Source organism: Podarcis filfolensis, assembly GCF_964270895.1.
Source record: "Podarcis filfolensis genome assembly, chromosome: 2".
In the NCBI taxonomy this organism is placed as follows: domain Eukaryota; kingdom Metazoa; phylum Chordata; class Lepidosauria; order Squamata; family Lacertidae; genus Podarcis; species Podarcis filfolensis.
In genome coordinates, this window is record NC_139605.1 from 12,260,926 (window position 1) to 12,284,670 (window position 23,745).

Consider the following 23,745-nt stretch of genomic DNA (forward strand, 5'->3'; position numbering starts at 1 on the left):
TTTGATGCTGAATGGGGCTTGATCGGGGATCCGCAACAGAAATCATTCATATACGGATCTGCTGTGGCTGGAGAAGGGCCTGCAAGGGAGCCGGGAGGGTCGCGTCGACTTTTCCTTTTGGCCTCCGTTGAGGTTTCCAGGTATGGATACTGTATTTTTGGAGAGTTGCACACCCAGAAAGGACTTTCCCTCCGGGGTGGCTCCCCAGCGCCCACCCCCCTTCTCCTAGCTGCGCCGGCGAGAGAAGGCGAACCTGATGGAATTTTCCCCGCTCGGCAGCCCTTAAAGATACAGGAGCCCAAGCGGCTTTTATGACCCGGAGTTATTTATATATATATTTTTTATGGCTTTGCAATGAGGTTGTGTGGAGAGGGGACGCCTTAGTTTCTCGATCGCTGGGGAAAGAAAGGGCGGATTTCTTCCTGCCAGCGTTTTGCAAATTTACAAAAGGCGCAAAAGAAATGTGGAGGGGGGGGGGCGGTTATAGTCGTTTCGGCGGGACAAATAACTCCGTGCCTACCGAAGGAAAAGTGGAGGAGGGCTTTTGTTCGCACCTGCTTTCGTTCTCTGCCGAGCTTGCCGGCTGCTGTAGTTATTTATTTGAACCACAGCTTGGTGCGCAAGAGAGGCGCTTCGCAACATTAGCGCCTGCACTTCTGGCTGCTGTTCAAATCAAAAAGAGCAGAATCGCGCTTTGCTCCAATCCATTGGTGAAAACCCTGCTTGCAATCTCAGGAATGCTTCCGCCGTGCGTCTCTTTTGGTGCCAGCGTTGGATTTTCACAGGATCTCGCTAATTTTTGTGGCTTTGGGTGTGTGTGAGAGAGAGAGAGAGAGAGAGAGGGAGAGAGAGAGAGGGAGAGAGATATTCATCTTTTTTGGGGAGTGTTGTGTTGCATTTGTGCATCGGTTTTATACCCCGCTTTTCCTCCCAAAGGAGCTCAGAACGACGAACACACCGGCATTTCGACAACAGCAAAACCAAAAAATAGTTTGATGCAATGGCAGGGTAGGATTAGTTACTGCTCTGGCCAACAGCCTGTGACTTTGAAGCTGTTCCTTTGTATTATGTATACTTAGGGGCTGGACAGGAGAGAGGAAATAAGTCAAGTTTTGCAGTGCTAACAGGTTCTGCATCCCCACTAGGAAATTCTTCCCTTCTCCAAATGGTGAGGTAGCGCTGCTCAGTTCATTACTTCATTACTGTGCTTTTCACTTGCCTTAGCTTAGGTTGCGTACACACCCTAATCTTAAGGCACACAAATTTCGCAAACAGTCCTGGGCACTGCAGTTTATCTCTTAAGGTAAAGGTAAAAGGACGCCTGACCATTAGGTCCAGTCGTGACTGATTCTGGGGTTGAGGCGCTCATCTCGCTTTATTTTCCAAGGGAGCCAGCATACAGCTTCCGGGTCATGTGGCCAGCATGACTAAGCTGCTTCTGGCGAACCAGAGCAGCGCACGGAAATGCCGTTTACCTTCCCGCCGGAGCAGTACCTATTTATCTATTTGCACTTTGACGTGCTTTCGAACTGCTAGGTTGGCAGGAGCAGGGACCGAGCAACGGGAGCTCACCCCGTTGCAGGGATTCAAACCGCCAACCTTCTGATCGGCAAGTCCTAGGCTCTGTGGTTTAACCCACAGCGCCACCCGTATCCCTTATGGAGCTACAATTCCCAGCACCCGTAGCAAACCACAGTTCCCAATATTCTTTTGCAGGAAGCAGTGTGCTTTAAATGTGTGATGTGCTTTTCCCTGCTTTTCCTTCTCCTCTCCTTCCCCTCTCTTCTGAGGATTGGTCAGCTATTCTATTCTTGCACCTTTAGGAACAAATAAGTCTTTGTAGAGATACTCTCGTGCCTCTTAAGCAGGGATTTCTGGCCTGGGGAAAAAATGGATTCCTTTTTGTAGAACTGATGATGAACTGGTCTGTGAATCAAGATGCAGCTTCTGGAAGGGTTATAGCTCAGTGGGAGAACTCTTGCCTGGTACATATAAAGTCCCAGGTTCAATCCCCAGGTATGGCTGGGAGAGTTTCTCTGCCTGAAATCTTAAGATCTGCTAGTTGGTGTAGACATTACTGAGTCTGATGGGCCAATAGCAGTTTCCTGTGTTCCCTCTGTCCTTTCTGGGACTTTTAATCCACCGCTTCTTTGCAGCATGGCCCGTCTGCTCAGCCTTAGCTGCCTCTTCACCCTAAGAGAGGGCACTTCCAGACAACCTGTTTATTGAGCATGCACACTGATTTGCTGGCAGGAAGCCTAGGTGACGAGTTGCATCAGACCCAGGTCACACCTCCCAGTGCATGTCCTCCACCACTTGCCTTGCTGCAAAACATCCAGGCTATCTCCAGGTTGCAAGCAATTATGATTGTGCAACCTGAATTTGGTGGGATGCGATTGCATCCCAGTCCCAAAAAAACAACTCCAAAAACTGGACAGTCCAGAATTTGTCAGTGACAAATGGAGAGGTATGGGGGAAACTCTGGGATGTGACTTTGGAAACTTCCCAAGAGATGGGAAGGACTTTCCCCAGGGCTGTAGCCATGTGGGTGTCAAGGCTGGAGTCAGATGCAGCAGGTCAGTTGTCGGTAAAGTTAACTCTTCAAGGAAAAGACACACAACTCGGCAACACTTCGCAGTAGGTCTTGCCCCTGTGGAGCAGGTCCCTGCCCTCCACCTTTTCTAAGGCTCCTCCTCTCCTGGATGTTTCCCAAGCAGTCTCAAACTGCCTCCCTGTGGCCTCTGTTCTGCCCTCCTCATTATTCAGCGCGTTCTTCGAAACCAGGGTGGAGCAGGGCTTGTTGCAGCAGGAGAGGGAGACCCCCCTGGATTCTTCAGCAGTATCCTGATTTCTCTCCTCTGCTTCAGCCTCAGAGTCTGAACAGCTCCCTGTCACATATTCCTCCTGCTCACTAAACCCTGTTGCTCCTTCAGCATCTAGAACCTCCTCCCAATTTTCCCTCTCTCCTTGGTGTACCGCCGCCAATCCCTGGGCTCTGAGCCTTCCTCCTCTGGGGTTTCCCTTGCGGGTCCCCAGCTGCTGCCTCCCACCACTTGTCCTCTTCCAGCCAGTCCCTGACAGTGGGGGACTGGGCCCCTCAACAAAATGCCAAGCTATAACATCTTCTGTGCGTTCTCAGCTTTCATCTTTAAAAAGTCTGTCTTACTGAGAAACCAGGAAAAATATGTTCGCTGCGTTCTACTTGGTAGAGAGTAAAGGGGCCCATGTCCCTCCCTCCAGATGTTTTTGAACTCCCATCAACCCCAGCCAGTGGCTATAGATAATGGAAGCTGGAGTCCAGCAACATCGGTGTTTTGTCAGTAAGTGTGAAGAAACTGGGGTGAATGACCGGTACTTGGAACATTGGTTTCTAATTCCAGAATTGAATAGATAAAATAACTTTTGAACTTAACTGGACTGCACACGTTTTCTTGCCACCACTGGTTTTGCATGGGCTTTGTCCTGGGTCAATTGGTGCGCAACAACTGCGCAACATTTGTGTGGCCGTTTGTGGTTATGGACCTAAATTCCCTACACATTAAAAAAAAACCACAAGCATCTGACATCAGTCCTGCATTATGAAAAAGCAAGATCCTGCACTCTGAGCAGTATAAATTTTGCACATTGAAATTCTTTTTCGTAACTTTGTTTTATTTTGCACAAAAGAACAGCTATGATTTTGCCCTTTTTTGCTCCTCCTGAGACACCTGCATGCGATTTGTGCTCATGTGTTTTCAAGCAGAGTAAGGTAAAGGGTAAAGGGACCCCTGACCATTAGGTCCGGTCGTGGCCGACTCTGGGGTTGCGGCGCTCATCTCTCTTTACTGGCCGAGGGAGCCGGTGTACAGCTTCCGGGTCATGTGGCCAGCATGACTAAGCCGCTTCTGGTGAACTAGAGCAGTGCACGGAAACATGGTTTACCTTCCCGCCAGAGCGGTACCTATTTATCTACTTGCACTTTGAGGTGCTTTCAAACTGCTAAGTTGGCAGGAGCAGGGACCAAGCAACGGGAGCTCACCCTGTCACGGGGATTCGAACCACCGACCTTCCGATTGGCAAGTCGTAGGCTCTGTGGTTTAGACCACAGCGCCACCCACGTCCCCTTTCAAGCAGAGTATTTGCAGCTGAAGACTTGCTCTGGGGCCACCTTCTGTACTCTGTGCTACAGCAATATTTATTTACTGACTTTGTGCATTTATACCCCATTTTTTGCTACAAGGAGCCCAAGGTGGCATGTATGGCTCTTCGCTCTTTGTTTACTTCCCACAACACCCCTGAGAGGTAGGTTAGGCTGAGAGGAAATGACTGGCCTGTCGCCACCCAGCAAGCTTTGTGGTTGAGTGGGGATTTGACCCTCTGGTCTCCCAGGTCCTAGTCTGACACTTTTACCCCTGTGCTGCACTGGCTTGCGCCCTGGATGCAATCCATACTATGGTAGCTCAACATCCACCTTCCAGGGGGGTTGTTCTACTGAGCAGTAAATAAATGAAGGAGCGTCTCCACCCCCATCATTCAGCTCGGACACTGAGGTCCAGCTCCGAGGGCCTTCTGGCGGTTCCCTCCTTGCAAGAAGCGAGGTTACAGGGAACTAGACAGAGGGCCTTCTCAGTAGTGGCACCCACCCTGTGGAACGCCCTCCCATCAGATGTCAAGGAAATAAACAACTGTTACTTTTACAAGACATCTGAAGGCAGCCCTGTTTGGGGAAGTTGTTAATGTTTGATGTTTTATCGTGTTTTTAATATTCTGCTGGGAGCCGCCCAGAGTGGCTGGGGAAACCTGGCCAGATGGGTAGGGCATAAATTTTTTATTATTATTATTATTATTATTATTATTATTATTATTATTATTAATTTTATAAAGTTGTTTATGTGATCATTGGGACACATGTATGGGAAGAGGCAACTGAACACCTCTGCCCCGATCTCCTCTTTTGACTGCCGTAAACTAATGTTTAAAGAGTCATATTTTTGTTGGTGGGAAAATACTGCAATCCTACTTCCCCCCGCCCCAACTGGCACCCAGGATATGATATGATAATTTTAATTGCTGTTTTAACTGTTGTTCCATCTTAATGGGGTTGCTTTCTTGCATGTTTTAATTATGAATGTTGCAATATTTTGATGGAATTGTTCTAGCGTGTGTGTTGCAATTGGTTTTATACCTGCTAAGAAGAGATTTTGGCAGACTGAAGACGTATGGTCGTCCCCCCCACCTTTCTGAAGCTAAGCATCATTGGGTCTGGTCAGTGCCTGGGTGCATGACCTCCTGGTAACCTCATAAACACCATCTTGGGTTCCATGATTAAAAAAAGTGGGGGACATAAATGCAAGAAAATGAACTTAAGAATATTATGTACACTTGCAATGCTGGCTGAACTTTGCTTGGAAGCACCACTTGGCATAGAATCTCAGAGTTGTAGATTTGGGTCATTCCGAGGGTTAAATCCTGCAGGGCCCTAAGGAAGTTAGATTATCCTCCACCAGGGCCAGGGCCTTCTCAGTGATGGCTCCGGCCTGGTGGAATGCTCTGTCCCATGAGACCAGGGCCCTGCAGGATTTAACTTCCTTCCACAGGGCCTGTAAGACAGAGCTATTCCACCTGGCTTTCAATTTGAACTTAGCCTGATCTTTTATTCCCCTTGCTTCCCTCCCCCTCCCCTTTTTATGAAGATTACCTGCTCTGGGATCCCACAGCTAATTCTCCCCTGGTCTCCTTGCTGGCCCAAATAGGACTAATTTAGCCAGCTAGCCCTGGTGATCATCTAATGTTTGTTGGATGGATTTCCCCCCTAAATTGATTTTTGAATTCTGAATTTATTGTTATTCACGTTTTATACAGTATTTTATGCTGTTTTTTGTTGCATCAATTAAGTGTTTTAAATTTGTTGTTAGCTGCCCTGAGCCCGGTTTTCTGAACCAGGAAGGGTGGGGTATAAATAAAAATAATTATTATTATTATTATTATTATTATTATTATTATTATTATCATCATCATCTATTCCAACCCCTGGCAATGCAGGCATGATTCAGTTCAGTGTGGTGTAGTGGTTAGGATGTTGGACTAGGAGCTGGGAGACCAGGGTTCAAATTCCCACTAGGCCACGAAGCTCACTGGGTGACTTCATAGCCAGACACAGTCTCTCAGCCTGGCTTGTTGCGAGGATAATCTAGAGATGGAGAGCTCCTTGGATTAAAAGGTGGGATAAAAATGCAATAAATAACGAGGGTGATGAAGATGAGTGACCACAACTAAAGAGCAGATTGAGAGATGCTGAGCTAAGGGAAGGAAAATGAGCCTCGATAGCTCAGCTGGCTGGAGCATGGTGCTGATAACGCCAAGGTTGCAGGTTTGATTCCCGTATGGGGCAGCTGCATCTTCCTGCATTGCAGGGGGTTGGACTAGATGACCCTCAGGGTCCCTTCCAACTCTATGATTCTACCAGTGTTGCCATCTTCGCAGGGAGTTCCTGACAAATGGCAGCTTGACTGAACAAGCCTGGGTGTGAAATATCTGGAAGGAAGTGGTTTGGGAGGGACTAGGGCAGGGGCCAGGAACCATTGGGCCTCCAGATGTTGTTAATAGTATAAAATATTATGTGTTTATTTAAATTTATTCCATCCCGCCCTTCCTCCCGAAGCTGCCCAGGGCGGCAGATGCACACATTATAAAACAATTAAAAGATCTGAAAAGGATCTTGTTGCTGCTGAACAACATCTTGCATCAGCTCACACAAGCATACCCAATGGCTAGGAATGATGGGAGCTATAGTTCGAATGAATTTTATTATTTCGGTCACAGACCAGTTCCAGCCCACATACAATATCAAGGAAGTCATAAAACACGATAGGGATACATTTGAATTTACAATTAGGTATAACAGGGACAATACAGATATAGCAACCGTTAAAAAATATATAAATTAAAACCTGGTCACTAACATACAGTGGTACCTCTAGATACGAACGGTATCCATTCCGAAGCCCCGTTCGCATCCTGAATTAAACGTAAGACGCAGCTGCGTGTGCGCAGGTTGCGTTTCGCCGCTTCCGTGCATGCGTGTGACGTCATTTTGAGCATCTGTGCATGCGCGAGCGGCGAAACCCGGAAGTAATGCGCTCCGTTACTTCCGGGTTGCTGCAGAGCGCAACCCGCAAATACTTAACTTGAAGCTACTTCAACCCGAGGTATAACCTAAAATTATCATTTAAGGCCTTAATGATTATGATAGCACAGCTTGCTCCCTAAGTTTTATGGCAATTGCACAGAATTTGGCTACCCTTAACGTGATCTCAGGATCCTTGACGGGAGTTGTAGTTCAGTACAGTGGCGTAGCGTGGGGGGTGCAAGGGGGGCCGGCCGCACCGGGCGCAACATCTGGGGTTAGGGCAAATCCATGGGTTAGGGGGCGCAAATCCATGGGTTAGGGGGCGCAAATCCATGGGTTAGGGGGCGCAAATTACTTGCCTTGCCCCGGGTGCTGACAACCCACGCTACGCCACTGGTTCAGTAACATCTAGAAATGGAAAAAACAAAACCCAAATTAAGGGGGGCAAATCCCACTGGGTTCTTCTGTGTGTTTGCTTTCTGGCACCCTTGTGGTGTCTGTATTTCCATCTTACACCCAAGAATAAGTATCTTAACACTTAATTATTTTATGCTTTTTCTTTGGGACAATCTAGAAATATGCTTCGCTCGCTGCCTGCAAACCCCCTCTTGCTTCTGAATCTGTGTGGCTCATTCACTGTTTCTCCATGTCGGTGTGTGTTCGGCGGGTGTGTTGTTGCTGTTAATTTGGCGTGTGGCTCCTTGCCCCGTCTTGTTTACTGTTGCGTGGCTCTGCTGAGCCGGGTGTAATGTTTCACTGGAAGGGAACAGATATGATTCAGGCAAAAGGAAGCAAATTGAAGTGCCACTGATTTCGACAAGAGACTGGCAAGGAGAGGGGGCAGTGGCTGAAGCTTTCGCTGTGCCACCGACGCTGGGAAATGAGAGTGTGTGCAAAGCACAGAAACACAACCCCGTTTTGATTCTGTGCCCAGTTAGAGGTGCTTCTTTAGACTTTTAATGATTCGGGAACTGGAGGTGCAGGGGACTGCATCCCATCCACAAGAGGCTGCTTGTAGGCTGCGGTTGTCATACGCTCTGCCCCCACCTCACCCCATCTGAGATGCGTAGAATGGTAAAATTGTAGAATTGTGAGGGACCCCACGGGTCATCTAGTCCAACCCCCTGGAATGCAGGAATCTCAGCTAAAGCATCCATAGCAGATGGCCCTCCCAACCTATGCTCAAAGACCTCCAAGGAAGGAGAGTCCAGAATCTCCCAAGGTTGAACCACTGTTGAACAACTCAGAAAGTTCTTCCTGATGTTTAGAATCTGTACAGTGGATGCTCGGATTGTGAACGTGATCTGTGCGGGATGCACGTTTGCAACCCTCAGTGTCCGCAACCCACAGCGGTGTGTCTGTGCACATGCGGGTTGTGATTTGGCGCTTCTGCGGATGTGCAAAGCGCGATCTAGCACTTCTGCACATGTGTGACCGCCGAAACCCAGAAGTAACCCATTCCGGTACTTTGGGTTTCGGCAGTCTGTAACCCGATAAAACGCAACCTGAAGGGTCTGTAACCTGAGGTATGACTGTATCTTGACTCTTGTTTTGGATCCTACCCTCCAGAGCAGGAGAAAACAAGCTTGCTCCCTCTTCCATGTGACAGCCCTTGAGATATTTGAAGAAGATATCCTATCTCCTCTCAGGCTAAACATCTCCCAGGGTAAACATACCCAGCTCCCATGACCGTTCCCCATAAGGCTGGCTTTCCAGACCTTTGATCATCTTGGTTGCCCTCCTCTGCACACCTCCCAGCTTCTCAATCTCCTCCTTAAAAGTGCTGTTTTGCTAGAAAAGGAGCTGCCAAAACTCACCATGAACGCCTCCCTCCTTCTCTAATAATGAACTGAGTTCTGGTGAGTTCCGGCTGCAAAAAAGCCCTGCTTCTTTTATTTACTTACAAGCGTTGAACTAATTGGCTGATGAAGAATTCAACAAAACAGTAGTTGTTATCCGGAAACACTGTTCAGCAGAGTTGGACATCAGAATTGGACATTTGCTGATTATACAAAGCTTCACAGCTTGCTCTCTGCCAGGTAAAGTCTGGCACCGTGATTCATTTAAGGACTTTCAGAGACTTTAGTTTGTTAGTTTTGATGTTTTGAATTATTCCATAAAGTTTTTCACATTGTTATTGTTTCTGGCCATCATGTTGCTTTTGATATTGCTGACTCTCTTATTGTGACACCTAGGACTGGACACAGTACAGTGGATGCTTGGGTTGCGAACATGATCCGTGCGGGATGCATGTTTTCAGTTTGCAACGTTCGCAACCCGCAGCGCTGCGTCTGCGCATGCAAGGGTCATGATTTGACGCTTCTGTGCATGCGCAAAGCGCATTTTAGTGCTTCTGCACATACACGGGCGCCGAAACCCGGAAGTAACCCATTCCAGTACTTCCGGGTTCGGCGTTGTGCGCAACCCGAAAACATGCAACCTGAAGCGTCTTTAACCTGAGGTATGACTGTATTCCAGGTGTGGTCTGACCAAGGCAGAATACAGTGGGACTGTTACTTCCCTTGATCTGGACACTGATCTGGACACTGTTGATGCGGCCTAGAATATTTACAGAATATTTGAAAAATTATTGTACGCAACTTAAAAGTCGTTGGTAGGGTTGACTTAACATCGTGCAGTAAGAATAACTTTAATGGACTATGCAGGATAATTAGAAAAATAAATTGGAGTTTGATATGCAGAGGTAAAAGATATTGGATTAGCAACCACAGAACGGGGGGGAGAGGGGCCGAGGACATGAAGTTTTGAACGAAAGATGTAATTTTGTGTTGATGATACTGCAAACTGAGCAAATTAAAAATAAAATACTTTAAAGTATAATAATAATAATAATAATAATAATAATAATAATAATAATAGAATAGCATTTGCTTCACTTGCTGCTGCATTGCACTGCTGGCTCATGTTTAGGGAAGTTTTTAATGTTTGATATTTTACTGTGTTTTTAATATCTTGTTGGAAGTTGCCCAAGTAGCTGGGGAGGCCCGGCCAGATGGGCAGGGTATAAGTAAATAATAATAATAATAATAATAATAATAATAATAATAATAATAATAATTTATTATCACGTTTATCATGTGGTCTACTAAGACCCCCTAGATCCTTTTCACATGTACTGCTAGTAAGTCAGGTGTCCCCCATCTTATATCTGTGCAGCTGTTTGTTCCTGCGTAAGAGAGGCCAGTGGTTGAGAATCTTTGCATGCAAAACGTCTTAGGTGGAACCCTAATCAGTGAGCTAGATTGACCAATGGGCCTGATTCTGCCTGAGGCAGTTCCCCAAGTTCCTATATCAGGATGTTTATTTCAACAAGAGGTTGAGGTTGCAATTCTTTTTTTTTTTTTAAAATATTTTTATTCAAAAGTTTTTCCATGTAAACACGACATACATAGACATACAAAAACAAAACGAAACAAAAAACATGTACCATTTCGTATCCTAATTTCTTATACCTTCCTTCCCCGACTTCCTCATACCTCCCATTTCTGTATTCCAAATTCTTATCAATTGTTCAGCAAATCTTCCCTTATTTTAGTTAAAGTTTAGACTAATCTTCCTTATTCTCCTTGTCTTAACCATTATGAGGTTGCAATTCTATACCCATTTGGGGGCAAGCCGCTTTGGGCTCAGTGGGACTTGCTTCCGAGTACAGTCGTACCTTGGAAGTCAAACAGAATCTGTTCCAGAAGTCCGTTTGACTTCCAAAATGTTCAAAAACCAGAGCACGGCTTCCTGCAGCCAATCAGAAGCCGTAGAAGCCTCATCGGACGTTTGGCTTCCAAAAGAACGTTCAAAACCGAACAGTCTCTTCTAGGTTTTGATCGTTCAGGAGCCTAAACGTTCGAGAACTAGGCTGTTTGAAAACCAAGGTACAATTGTAGACAAGTATAGGGCTATTCTGCTAAAGATTCAGGGCCTTAGCAAAAAAATCTATCTTGCATATAAATATTTATCGTAGTCTTTCTGGGTCATTATTAAAAGAAATATGCTTTAGGGAAGATGCATGTTTTTCCTAGTGTAGCGCTGGTCTTTTTTTTTTTTTGTACTGTTTGCTAGGCTCTTTCTTCTGGGGTTTTGAATTGTTCATATATTTTTAATATTGTTAGCATTTTAATGATATTATTCTGGGGGATGGGATGGAACGGAAGGTGCAGGATAAAAATATTCTCATAAATTAGTAATGGCAGTTTTGAGATTAGAACGTTTTAGTAATAGCATATTATATTGGAGTAGCATTTTTAAAAAGCAGCAATGCATCCTGCTTTTTATGCGCAAAAGGCTCCCTGGTTGGCTTACAAATACCCTGCTCTGGAGGGCAGGACTGGAAGCAATGGCTTCAAGTTACAAGAAAGGAAATTATGACTAAACATCAGGAAGAACTTTCTGACCGTAAAATCTGTTCAACAGTGGGACAGCTTGGAAGGTTGCAGACTCTCCTTCCTTGGAGGTTTTCAAGCAGAGGTTGGATGTCCATCTGTCATGGATGCTTTAGTTGAAATTCTTGCATTGCAGGGGGTTGGACTAGATGACCCTTGGTGTCCCTTCCAACACTGATTCAATCACTCTGCGAACAGAACACACTTTCTGGCTTAGAATATAAAACAGTAGTTTTCCCCTCAGCCCAGTTTACCTGAAGTAGCATCTCCACCCCCATCGTTCTGCCCGGACACTGAGGTCCAGCTCTGAGGGCCTTCTGGCAGTTTCCTCACTGCGAGAAGTGAAGTTACAGGGAACCAGGCAGAGGGCCTTCTCGATGGTGGCACCCACCCTGTGGAATGCCTTCCCATCAGATGTCAAGGAAATAAACAACTATCTGACTTTTAGAAGATATCTGAAGGCAGCCCTGTTTAGGGAAGCTTTTAATGTTTGATGTTTTACCGCTTTTTTATCATTATTAATAATATTCTGCTGGGAGCTGCCCAGGATGGCTGGGGAAACCCAGACAGATGGGTGGGGTATGTATGTACAGTGGTAGCTCAGGTTAAGAACTTAATTCATTCCGGAGGTCCGTTCTTAACCTGAAACTGTTCTTAACCTGAGGTACCACTTTAGCTAATGGGACTTCCCGCTGCCCCACAATTTCTGTTCTCATCCTGTGGTAAAGTTCTTAACCCGAGGTACTATTTCTGGTTTAATGGAGTCTGTAACCTGAAGCATATGTAACCCGAGGTACCACTGTATGTATGTATGCATGTATGTATGTATGTATGTATGTATAAATAAACATTATTATTATTATTGCTGCTGGTCTTGGTAGATCACTTAGAGAGCAATCTTAAAACCATTTACCTGGGAATAAGCCTGGCTTCCTTTTCTGTAACCTTCTCCAGCTTGGAGGGCCACATCCCATCGTGCGCAACCTTCAGGGGGCCACATAGACATGGTGGGTGATGCCAAAAACGCTCTACTCTCCATTCAAACAAGTAAAGAGAGATTATCGAAGTTCAAAGATGCATTCCTTCCAGGTATAGTCAGTAGAGGAAGAAGTCAGTGGGAGATGCAGGCTGTACAAAGTCTCAAGGGCCAGATAGGCAGGCCTGGGGGGCCGCATTAGACACCCACCCACACCCTGGCTTTGAGGTTCCCCATGCCTTGTGCTCTGTAATCCTTTGCCTGGTGCCCTTTCTCCTTCTGCAGTTACGGAAGAAGTTTACCTGGTCACTGTGTGACTTTTTATAAGTCTCTGTTATGATCTGTTTAACTGCCGGGAGTTCTTCTGCGTTCTTCTCAGGCTTTTGTTCCTGTGGCTGGGGATTGTGCAGTAACTTTAATTGGAGGGTGAGTCACCGAGGTTGGCGACATGGCCAGATGCCAGCAAGAAAGCAATTATAAGGGAGCAGAGAGGAAGCTCTCTCTGTCTGTCCCAGAGGACTGGCTGCTGAGGCCACAATGGCAAATGGGTGGCAGAATAGAATCATGCCTACTCTGTTGAATTGGAAGGGAACCCTGGGGTCATCTATTCCAACCCCTGGCTATGCGGGAATCTCGGCTAAAGCATCCATGACAGGTTAAAAACTCAGGTTTAAAAGCTAATCGCCAAGGGACACCTTAGGTTACGGTCGCCACAACAGAATGTCTAGGCGCCTTTCTCTCCCCCGCCCCCCAAATGAAATTTATTATTGATATTTATTTGCTTGGAAGTAAGCCCCCGCCACCTCCAGAGGGGCTTTCTTACCCTTGAGAAAGTGCGCCGCCGATTGCAGCTCACGCAGCAGCGCGGAGGCAAAGTTTGCTGCCCCGTGAGCCAGCTGATTCCCGCAGGGCAGCGCAGGAACACAAGGCCACGGGTGCCGAGTCGTGCCTGACATTGGGGTGTGTGTGTGTGACAATAGGCATGCAGCGCACATGATGTCACGAGCATTGCATGTTCCATGCGTGATGAAGGAGAGGCCGACCAGGTCTGTGCGGCGTCTCTCAACACTGCCTGGCCTGGCATGATATCCAGGAGAAGCCCTGCAGAAGAAGAAGAAGAGTTTGGATTTGATATCCCGCTTTATCACTACCCTAAGGAGTCTCAAAGCGGCTAACATTCTTCTTTCCCTTCCTCCCCCACAACAAACACTCTGTGAGGTGAGTGGGGCTGAGAGACTTCAAAGAAGTGTGACTAGCCCAAGATCACCCAGCAGCTGCATGTGGAGGAGCGGGGAAGTGAACCCGGTTCACCAGATTAACAGTCCACCGCTCTTAACCACTACACCACACTACACCACACTGGCAGCTGGGGACAACATCCCACCAGGCCACATCAGTTCCCTCAGGATGTGGGGAGGGGGGCTGAGTCTCAGCCCCATGGCACAAGACGCATGCCTTTTGAGTGCGGCGTCACTAGCCAGATGGAGATGTTAGTTGCTCAACGTGGCATCCAGAGATCTAGCTGAAGGAGCGTCTTCACCCCCATCGTTCTGCCCGGACACTGAGGTCCAGCGCCGAGGGCCTTCTGGCAGTTCCCTCACTGCAAGAAGCCAAGTTACAGGGAACCAGGCAGAGGGCCTTCTCGGTAGTGGCACCCGCCCTGTGGAACGCCCTCCCACCAGATGTCAAGGAAATAAACAACTGTCTGACTTTTAGAAGATATCTGAAAGCAGCCCTGTTTAAGGAAGTTTTTAATGTTTGATGTTTTATTGTGTTTTTTAAATATTCTGTTGGGAGCCGCCCAGAGTGACTGGGCAAACCCCGTACTAAGAATCATTTTACAGAATTACGATTCCAATCGACGCCCTCGATGGTGGTGGATGGTTGGTACAGCAAAGTACTGTACAGTGGATGCCTGGGTTGCGAACGTGATCCGTGCGGGAGGCATGTTTGCAACCCACAGCGTTCGCAACCTGCAGCGCCGCGTCTGCACACGCACGGGTCGTGATTCGGCACTTCTGCGCATGCGCAAAGCGCGATTTAGCGCATCTGCACATTCATGAGCTCTGAAACCCGGAAGTAACCCATTCCGATACTTCCGGGTTCAGCGTGTTGCACAACCCAAAAACACACAACCTGAAGTGTCTGTAACACGAAGTATGACTGTACAAGGAGAGACTTTGTCTGCGTGGGCAACCTTGCGTAGAGGAACTGTACCACTATTTATTGCAATGCCTGCTATATACAGTGGTACCTTGGGTTAAGTACTTAATTCGTTCCCGAGGTCCATTCTTAACCTGAAACTGTTCTTAACCTGAAGCACCACTTTAGCTTATGGGGCCTCCTGCTGCCGCCGTGCCACTGAAGCACAATTTCTGTTCTCATCGTGAAGCAAAGTTCTTAACCCGAGGTACTATTTCTGGGTTAGCGGAGTCTGTAACCTGAAGTGTTTGTAACCCGAGGTACCACTGTATAGAATGAGGAGACCAAGTCATAAAACCCATGCTTATGAATGGAACACACCCGAACAGGGTGGAAAGGGTGAAATGGCTGCTGAGTGATACTGATGACTTTGTAACTTATAAAGCAGCACTGTATGCGTTGGTTGCTAAGAAGATCAGGAGAAAATAACTAGATAAAATAGCGGTCAATTGCAAAGGTGATTTGGACATTTAAGCTGGCACATTCTACCTGAGACTGGGCAAACCCAGCCAGATGGGCACGGTATAAATAAGAAATTGCTGTGTTGTTGTTTCCACGTGGTTGCAACATGACCTTTGGGGATTTTGAACACTGCCTCCGACGAAGGAGAGTCCAGCACCTTCCAAGGGATTCTATTCCTATGTCGAGTAGCACAGGTTTTCCTGTAAAACTCCGTCAAGTGTAGCGATTCCACACAACTCCCACCAGCCGCAGCCAGCATGCCCATGGGTCAGGGCTGATGGGAGTTGTAGTTCCACAGCATCTGGAGTTTCCCACCCCTGCTTTTACGATGCTGAGAGAAGACTGAAGTTTTTACGAGTGCAGTCAAGATATTGCACATGATAATAATAATAATTTTTTATTTATACCCCGCCCTTTCCAGTTCAGAAAACCAGGCTCCGGGCGGCTAACAACAAATTTAAAACACTTAACTGATGCAACAAAAAACAGCATAAAATACAGTATAAAACATACAGTGGTACCTCGGGTTAAGTACTTAATTTGTTCCGGAGGTCTGTTCTTAACCTGAAACTGTTCTTAACCTGAAGCACCACTTTAGCTAATGGGGCCGCCTGCTGCCGCCGCGCTGCTGCTGCACAATTTCTGTTCTCATCCTGAAGCAAAGTTCTTAACCTGAAGCACTATTTCTGGGTTAGCGGAGTCTGTAACCTGAAGCATCTGTAACCTGAAGTGTATGTCACCCGAGGTACCACTGTAAATTCAGAATACAAAAATTAATTTAGTGGGAAAATCCATCCAATAAACATTAGATGATCACCAGGGCTAGCTGGCTAAATTAGTCCTATTTGGGCCAGCAAGGAGACCAGGGGAGAATTACCAGTAGCTGTGGGATCCCAGAGCGGGTAATCTTCATAAAAAGGGGAGAGGGAGGGAAGGAAGGGGAATAAAAGATCAGGCTAAGTTCAAAGGCATGAGCATTCGTGTCTGTCTGATATTCCGCCCAAATAGGCATGTAAAGTAGAGCAGCTAATTATAATATTAGCTAATTATAATATTAATTAGCTTCATTCTGTGCAAAGAAGGGAAAGAAGAGGCTACCACTTTAGTTGGGTAATCTTATTTCTGCGCAGTCCCCTATGTAAAGCAAGCTCGCAACTGACAACATGTCTCTCTGTACTGTATTTGCACTAGATTGCAGTCACACTTCTTTTACGAGGTTTTAAAGGCAAGGAGGGGTTGGGGAGTGAAGGTCGACAAAATGCACGAGAGAGCCTGCTCTCTTCCCGTCCAATCGTTGACCGCCTTTTACCCAGTGGGGGAGGGGAAGGCACTCTGTGCATGTTCAGAGCAGCTCCTTTTTTGTGCACGGGGAGCCTGGCCTGCCGTGTGGGAGCAGCGCGAATCCAGGTGGGGCTGGAGAGGGGTATTGGCAGGTAGAGCAAGTGGAGGCGAGCAGAAACGCACACACCCTCCTAAGTAATTAGAAAAGTAGCTCAGGTTTGCCAAAGGGCTGGGAAACAAATCTAGACTCCTGTGCTATTTGGGGTGGTTTTTGTACATTATGCTAAACCAAACAGGCTGGACTCAGACTTGCTTCTGGCTCCTTGGCAATTATGGATGCTAGATTGAAGGGTCAGAGGCTCCCGTTATTGAGAGTGAGGGAATTCAATTACAGTGGTACCTCGGGTTACATACGCTTCAGGTTACAGACTCCGCTAACGCAAAAATAGTACCTCAGGTTTTTGCTTCAGGATGAGAACAGAAATTGTGAATCAGCAGCGCAGCGGCAGTGGGAGGCCCCATTAACTAAAGTGGTACCTCAGGTTAAGAACAGTTTCAGGTTAAGAACGGACCTCTGGAACGAATTAAGTACTTAACCCGAGGTACCACTGTATCTTTATGCAGGTTCTTGGGTGGTGTTTAATATTATAGAGCAGAAAAGACCTTCAACAATTGAAGAAAGTCTCTGTCATTATGGAGGCATCCTTTGTAGCTTTATTAAGCACTGCAGGAAATTTTCTTACAATGTGTGTTTTTCTTTGGTTTTTGAAAGTTCTCTAACACATCAATAAATAAACCAACTAGAAAAGAGGAGGGGTAGGCTGGGCTGTTTTGTCTGTTCTAAAGGTTAAGGTAAAGTGACCCCTGACCATTAGGTCCAGTCGCGGACGACTCGGGTTGCGGCGCTCATCTCGCTTTATTGGCCGAGGGAGCCGGCGTACATCTTCCAGGTCATGTGGCCAGCATGACTAAGCCGCTTCTAGCGAACCAGAGCAGCGCACGGAAACGCCGTTTACCTTCCCGCCGGAGCGGTACCTATTTATCTACTTGCACTTTGACGTGCTTTCGAACAGCTAGGTTGGCAGGAGCAGGAACCGAGCAACGGGAGCTCACCCCGTCGCGGGGATTCGAACTGCCGACCTTCTGATCGGCAAGTTCTAGGCTCTGTGGTTTAATCCGCAGCGCCACCCGTGTCCCACATTAGTCCTACACCCTGCCTTTTAGCACTTTTCATTACAAGTTGAGTGCTAAAAACAGTTTTTCTTCCTGGCAGGCCCATGCAGAGGCAGGTGACAGCCTCTTTCCCCTGAGCCTCTGATGGCTGAGTGGTTGGGCTATTGTTGTTTTGTTTTGTTTTAGTTTATAACTTTATTCTTTCAAGACTCCTGCCCCAGGCCTCAGACAAGTTCTGCACAGGCCTGACTTCGTGCATTTATACAATCCTTTTTTTTAGAATCGCCTTTTGGCCCCTCTCCTGTTGAGTCAGCTCGCAGGCACACCTTTAAAACACAGCGCTCTTTTCAAAATAATAAATGGGAACGCAGAGAGCCAAAAACCTAGAGTCGACTGGTGGGTGCTAGTTCTTTATTTGCAGGGTCTGTTTCCAAGTGGGGGCCATTCAGAGATGGGCACCCTTCAACTGCAGCCTGAGGTCTCCAGCCCAGTGTGACTGATCCGAATTTATTAATTGACATCACACCCTTTCTCTCTTTTTTTTAAAAAATAATTTATGCTTTTCAAGTTTATGCATTTCATTAATTTTACAATCATTTTGACATTTCTAAACTTGACTTCCTTCCCCCTCTTTCTGCAGTTCCTTAAATTTATTTTTAGTATCTTCTGCATATCCAAATTGACCTAATTTGCTCATTTATTCATCTTCTTTAAATATATACAGTGGTACATCGGGTTAAGTACTTAATTTGTTCCGGAGGTCCGTTCTTAACCTGAAACTGTTCTTAACCTGAAGCACTACTTTAGCTAATGGGGCCTCCTGCTGCTGCCGCGCCGCCAGAGCACGATTTCTGTTCTCATCCTGAAGCAAAGTACTTAACCTGAAGCACTATTTCTAGGTTAGCAGAGTCCGTAACCTGAAGCGTATGTAACCTGAAGCGTATGTAACCCAAGGTACCACTGTACTCCTAAAAAACTGCAGGTTATTACAATAATCCTGCCAATGTTTTTATCTGTTTACAGTTTATCTGTAAATATTCAATGATCCATTTCCATTCTTTTATAAAAAGTTTGTTATATTGATTTCTTATTCTTCCAGCAACTTTTGCCATTTCTGCATATTCCATAAGTTTTTGTATCCGTTCTTCCTTTGCTGGAACTTCTTCCTCTTTCCATTTTGGGGCAAGTAACATTCTTGCCGCTGTAGTCACATAGATGAATAAGTTTCTATACAATATAAATAGTTCTGTCCCTATAATTCCCAAAAGAAAAGCTTCTGGGTATGTTTGTTTTTCACAAAGGTTATTTTAAACACCCTTTTCAGTTCATTATATATCATCCCCCTCTTTCTTTTTTTCCTTTCTCCTTCTGTGACGGAACTCCTATTTGGGGACTTCCCTGGCCCACGTAGGACCAGTCTGGATAGTTGGCCTTGGTGAAGACTTGACGTTTTTCTCCCCCCAAAAGTTTTTGATTTGAGTTTCTACTGAAAGGAGGCTGCATTTTAATCTTGTATCTTGTTTTTTAAGTTGTATTTCAAGCAATTGTTTTATATCTGGTGTTAGCCACCCTGAGCCTGGTCTTGGCTGGGGAGGGCGGGGTATAAATAAAATTTGTTGTTGTTGTTATTTCCCAGTAGGCTTGAACCTACTACATATGATAAAAAGAACCATCTTTCTCTTTACATTTCCAACACCGTATCACACCTTTTATCCAAGGCGCTCAATGTGGCGTACGCAGTTCTTCCCATTGCGACATCTCTGTGAGGTAAACTGAGAGAGGCAGTGACTGGCCCAAAGTCACCCAGAGAACTTTGTGGCCAAGCGGGGATTTGAACTCAGGACTCTCCTGTATCCTACTCTAGCCACTGCCCTTCCTGTGCTCCTGCTCAGTGCAGTGAACAAACACCCCAGGGCCAGAACACCTGAGGGAGCTTCTCTCTCCACCTCCTTGTGTTGCTACTGGCTGAAAGGAGGAGGCTGGACCAGGAGGCGTCTTCATAATCCCCAGAAACTGGGAAGGTGACCAGAAGGACCGGCCACTGGGGCGAGGCCTCTCTGAGCAAGCAGTTCCCGATTCAGGAATGTGTCACCCACACAGCCTTCGGCCAGGTAAGGGCTCAGGGATAACTAAAGCCCAGGATCTGGGGCGCCTTCCTCCTTGGAAGCAAGGCAACCCACTCCTTGAAACTCGAGTGGGGCATCTGCTGCATCTCTGAAGCCACCTGCCGCCTTTCCTGAGAGATGCTAATAGGGGAGGTGCTGGAAATCCAGGTTTGCAGGCAAAAGAGGGGCAGGTGTGGACTTTCAGGTGTTGTTGGACTACAACTCCCATCGTGCCTGATGGTTGGCGGACTTGCTTGGGGTGGAGGACCAGAGACCCCTCTGCTTTTGGCTGAGAAACCGCAGCCTTTGTTGCGGAAGCTTGCTCTCCTCAGGGGAAGTGCCAAATGTTTTGCGCCATGACTCAGTGGTGAGGGATTCTGCACATGCTTGGGTGAATTATTATTTACGGCCTCTGCCCAGTACACCTGAAGGAGCATCTCCACCCCCCTCTGTTCAGCCTGGGCACTGAGGTCCAGCTCCAAGGGCCTTCTGGCAGTTCCCTCACTGCGAGAAGTGAGGTTACAGGCAGAGGGCCTTCTCGGTAGTGGCACCCACCCTGTGGAATGCCTTCCCATCAGATGTCAAGGAAATAAACAACTGTCTGACTTTTAGAAGATATCTGAAGGCAGCCCTGTTTGGGGAAGTTTTTAATGTTTGATGTTTTATTGTGTTTTTAATATTCTGTTGGGAGTCGTCCAGAGTGGCTGAGGAAACCCAGCCTGATGGGTGGGGTATAGATAATAAATTATTATTATTATTATTACTACTACTGCTACTGCTACTACTACTTGTATCTTCAAAACAGGTTCCAGTTCTGAGTGCCGGGCTCCAGCTTTTAAGTCTTGCACTTATCTAGCAGTTGTGCTTGTTTGTTTGACTGATTATCTTTAATTATTATTATATCAATATCCCTTCCTTTCCTCCAAGCAGCTCAAGGTGGCATAAATGGTTCTCCTCACGCCTCGATTAATTTCCAAAACAACTCTGTGAGGTAGATTGGACTGAGAGGCAGTGACCAAGGGCACCCAGTGAGCTTGATGGGCGAGTGGGAATTTGAACCCCAGTCTGCCAGGTCCTAGTTTGGTGCACTCTAACCACTGCACCACACTATCTCTAGGACGGCAAACATCTCTCTCCCTCCCTGCCCCCTTTATTCTTGAGACAACCTTACACATGGCACGGCTTAGTCTCTAAGAAGCTGGTGGGCTCAGGGACTATGCAGTGAGCGTCGTGTCTGAATGGGGAATTGAGCCCAGCTTTCTCTGTTTGGATACCTCAATGTGGCTAGGAGCTCCTCAGAATGGAGGGAGCCTGAACTCAAATTTCCCACTTGGCTGTCAAACTGGATAACCCCAAGCCAGTATAACTCTCCCCTTCTCCCTCTTTCCACTGAACCTACCTCGCAGGATTGTTGTAAGGATAAAATGGGGGAAACAGATAATTGTACCCACCTTATTGTGCCTTTTCTGTTGGTGTAAGCCAGGGGTAGGCAACCTAAGGTCCGGAGGCCTAAACACCACCTCAATTCAAACCCGCGGACGGTTTGGGAATCAGCATGTTTTAACATGAGTAAAACGTGTCCTTTTATTTAAAATGCAGCTCTGGGTTATTTGTGGGGCCTGCCTGATGTTTTTACATGAGTAGGATGTGTGTTTTTATTTAAAATGCATCTCTGGGTTATTTGTGGGGCAAAGGAATTCATTCTCCCCCCCCCCCATATAGTCCGGCCCCCTGCTGAAAAAGGTTGCTGACCCCTGGTCTAAGCACTCCTTTTCTGTTCTTTCTGGGAAAAAGCAAGTCTATGCAATGGTTTCTAAAGAGGTACGAGTGTAAATTTGTAATTCGGGGGGGGGGAGGGCAGGGTTGTAGGCCATTGCAACTGACTGCAATGCCCCCCTTGTGAGCGCTGGGCGGTGGTGATTATAATAAAAGGCCGTTGTTTTCAGTTCTTTGTAACCTAGTTTTGCAAATCGCCTAGTATTGTCAAGGCTCAGTATTTTTGGCTTTGAGAAATAATCTGCAATGCAAATGTGTTCAGCCTCTGGAAGCCTGGCCTCTTTTTCACCTATTTACACACACACACACACACACACACACACACACACACACACACACACCTGTGAGTCTGCTACTGCTGCGTTCCCCCTGGTGAAGGGTTCTGTGAAATGCAGAAGTTTGCATGTGCCAATGGCAAAGTACGCTGGCCCAGTTAGAAGGCGCCGGCTTCTGAATCTCAGATGTCTTCAGCAGGTGCCCAAAAGACAAGAGAGACGGTGTTTGCAACAGAGGTGGTAACTGCAGGTGACCTTCACCTGGGAGTGCTATTTATGTCCCAAGCTGTTTAGGTCTTCCTACACCAAAACCAGCACCTTGAGCTTCACCTGCTCACTGCTTGTCAGCCTGTGCAATTCTCTCAACAGTGGGATGGCATTGCTGGCAATCTCCCTCCTCAACAGTGTTAGGTAAAGGTAAAGGGACCCCTGACCATTAGGTCCAGTCATGGCCGACTCTGGGCTTGCGGCACTCACCTCGCTTTATTGGCCGAGGGAGCCGGCATACAGCTTCCGGGTCATGTAGCTAGCATGACTAAGCTGCTTCTGGCGAACCAGAGCAGCACACGGAAACGCCGTTTACCTTCCCGCCGGAGCGGTACCTATTTATCTACTTGCACTTTGACGTGCTTTCAAACTGCTAGGTTGGCAGGAGCAGGGACCAAGCAATGGGAGCTCACCCCGTCGCGGGGATTCGAACCGCCAACCTTCTGATTGGCAAGTCCTAGGCTCTGTAGTTTAACCCACAGCGCCACCCCGCGTCCCAACACTCAGCTATATAAACTAAATGGCACCTTTAACCTACGTTACGGTTGCCGCAGCAGAAAGTCTAGGCGTCATTTTTTTTTTGCAACGAATTTTTATTCTTATTCTTATTCCTATTCTTAATAACGCCATTTCTACAAAGCTTTATATTTTAAAGGGGGGAAAAAATCTCCCAAGCAGTTTTCAACACGTTAAAACATCAAAGAAAACAATCCAGGAAAAAGAAAACAAATGCAAGCTTCAATGAAAATGTTTCAGATCCTTCTCTAAGTGACATTTTGCTTTCCCCATACGTCTTGAGTGACTTAATTTATAGAGCTGCCCCGTAGCAGGAGGACTCTAGGGAGACAGCGTGGTGTAGTGGTTAGAGAGTCAAACTAGGACCTGGGAGATCAGGGTTCAAATCCCTACTCTGTCAGAGAGCTCACTGGGTGACCCTGGAGTCAGTGACAGTCTCTAAGCCCACCTCAAAGGGTCCTTGTGGGGATTAACTGAAGGTTAATCCTTGGAGAAAAAGATGTGATATAAATGCAATAAATAAACTCTTCTGTTTACCTGTTCAAGAAAGCTGGAGGGGCTAGCCAGATGGAAATGTCTTTTGCCAAACTGTCATCCAGAAATCTTCATCATACACCTGGCGAATACCCTAGTGAGCAGTGGTTAGAGTGCCATTACAGTGGTACCTTGGTTCTCAAATGCCTTGGTACTCAAACAGCTTGGAACCCAAACACTGCAAACCCGGAAGTAAGTGTTCCGGTTTGCGAACTTTTTTTGGAAGCCGAACGTGCTCCGTTTTGAGTGTTACGCTTCCGTTTTGAGTGTTACACTGAGGTCTGTCTGTTTTTGCTATTTATTTTGCGTTTTTGTTTTTGTGGCTCTTGGTTTTGTTTTTGTGACTGTGCTTTACCCAGTTCAGCTACTGACTGATTGATTGTGTGACTGCAGTACATTGCTTATTGCTTCCATTTTATGGATCAATGGTCTCGTTAGATAGTAAAATTCATGTTAAATTGCTGTTTTAGGGGTTGTTTTTAAAAGTCTGGAACGGATTAATCCGTTTTGCATTACTTTCTATGGGAAAGCGTGCCTTGGTTTTGGAATGCTTGGGTTTCGGAACGGACTTCCAGAACGAGAACCAAGGTACCACTGTATAGGGTTGCCATACATCTAGAATACCCAGAATACTGTAGTCGGAAGCAGTGTCTGGGCAAAAATATCCAGGAAA

General features: G+C 46.6%; 1 protein-coding gene across 1 annotated transcript in view; it reads left to right on the top strand.

Moving 5' to 3' along the window:
- The window catches only part of PPT2 (palmitoyl-protein thioesterase 2), a 52,035-nt gene that overhangs the window by 302 nt on the left and 27,988 nt on the right, over window positions 1-23,745 (top strand). The window lies entirely within an intron of this gene.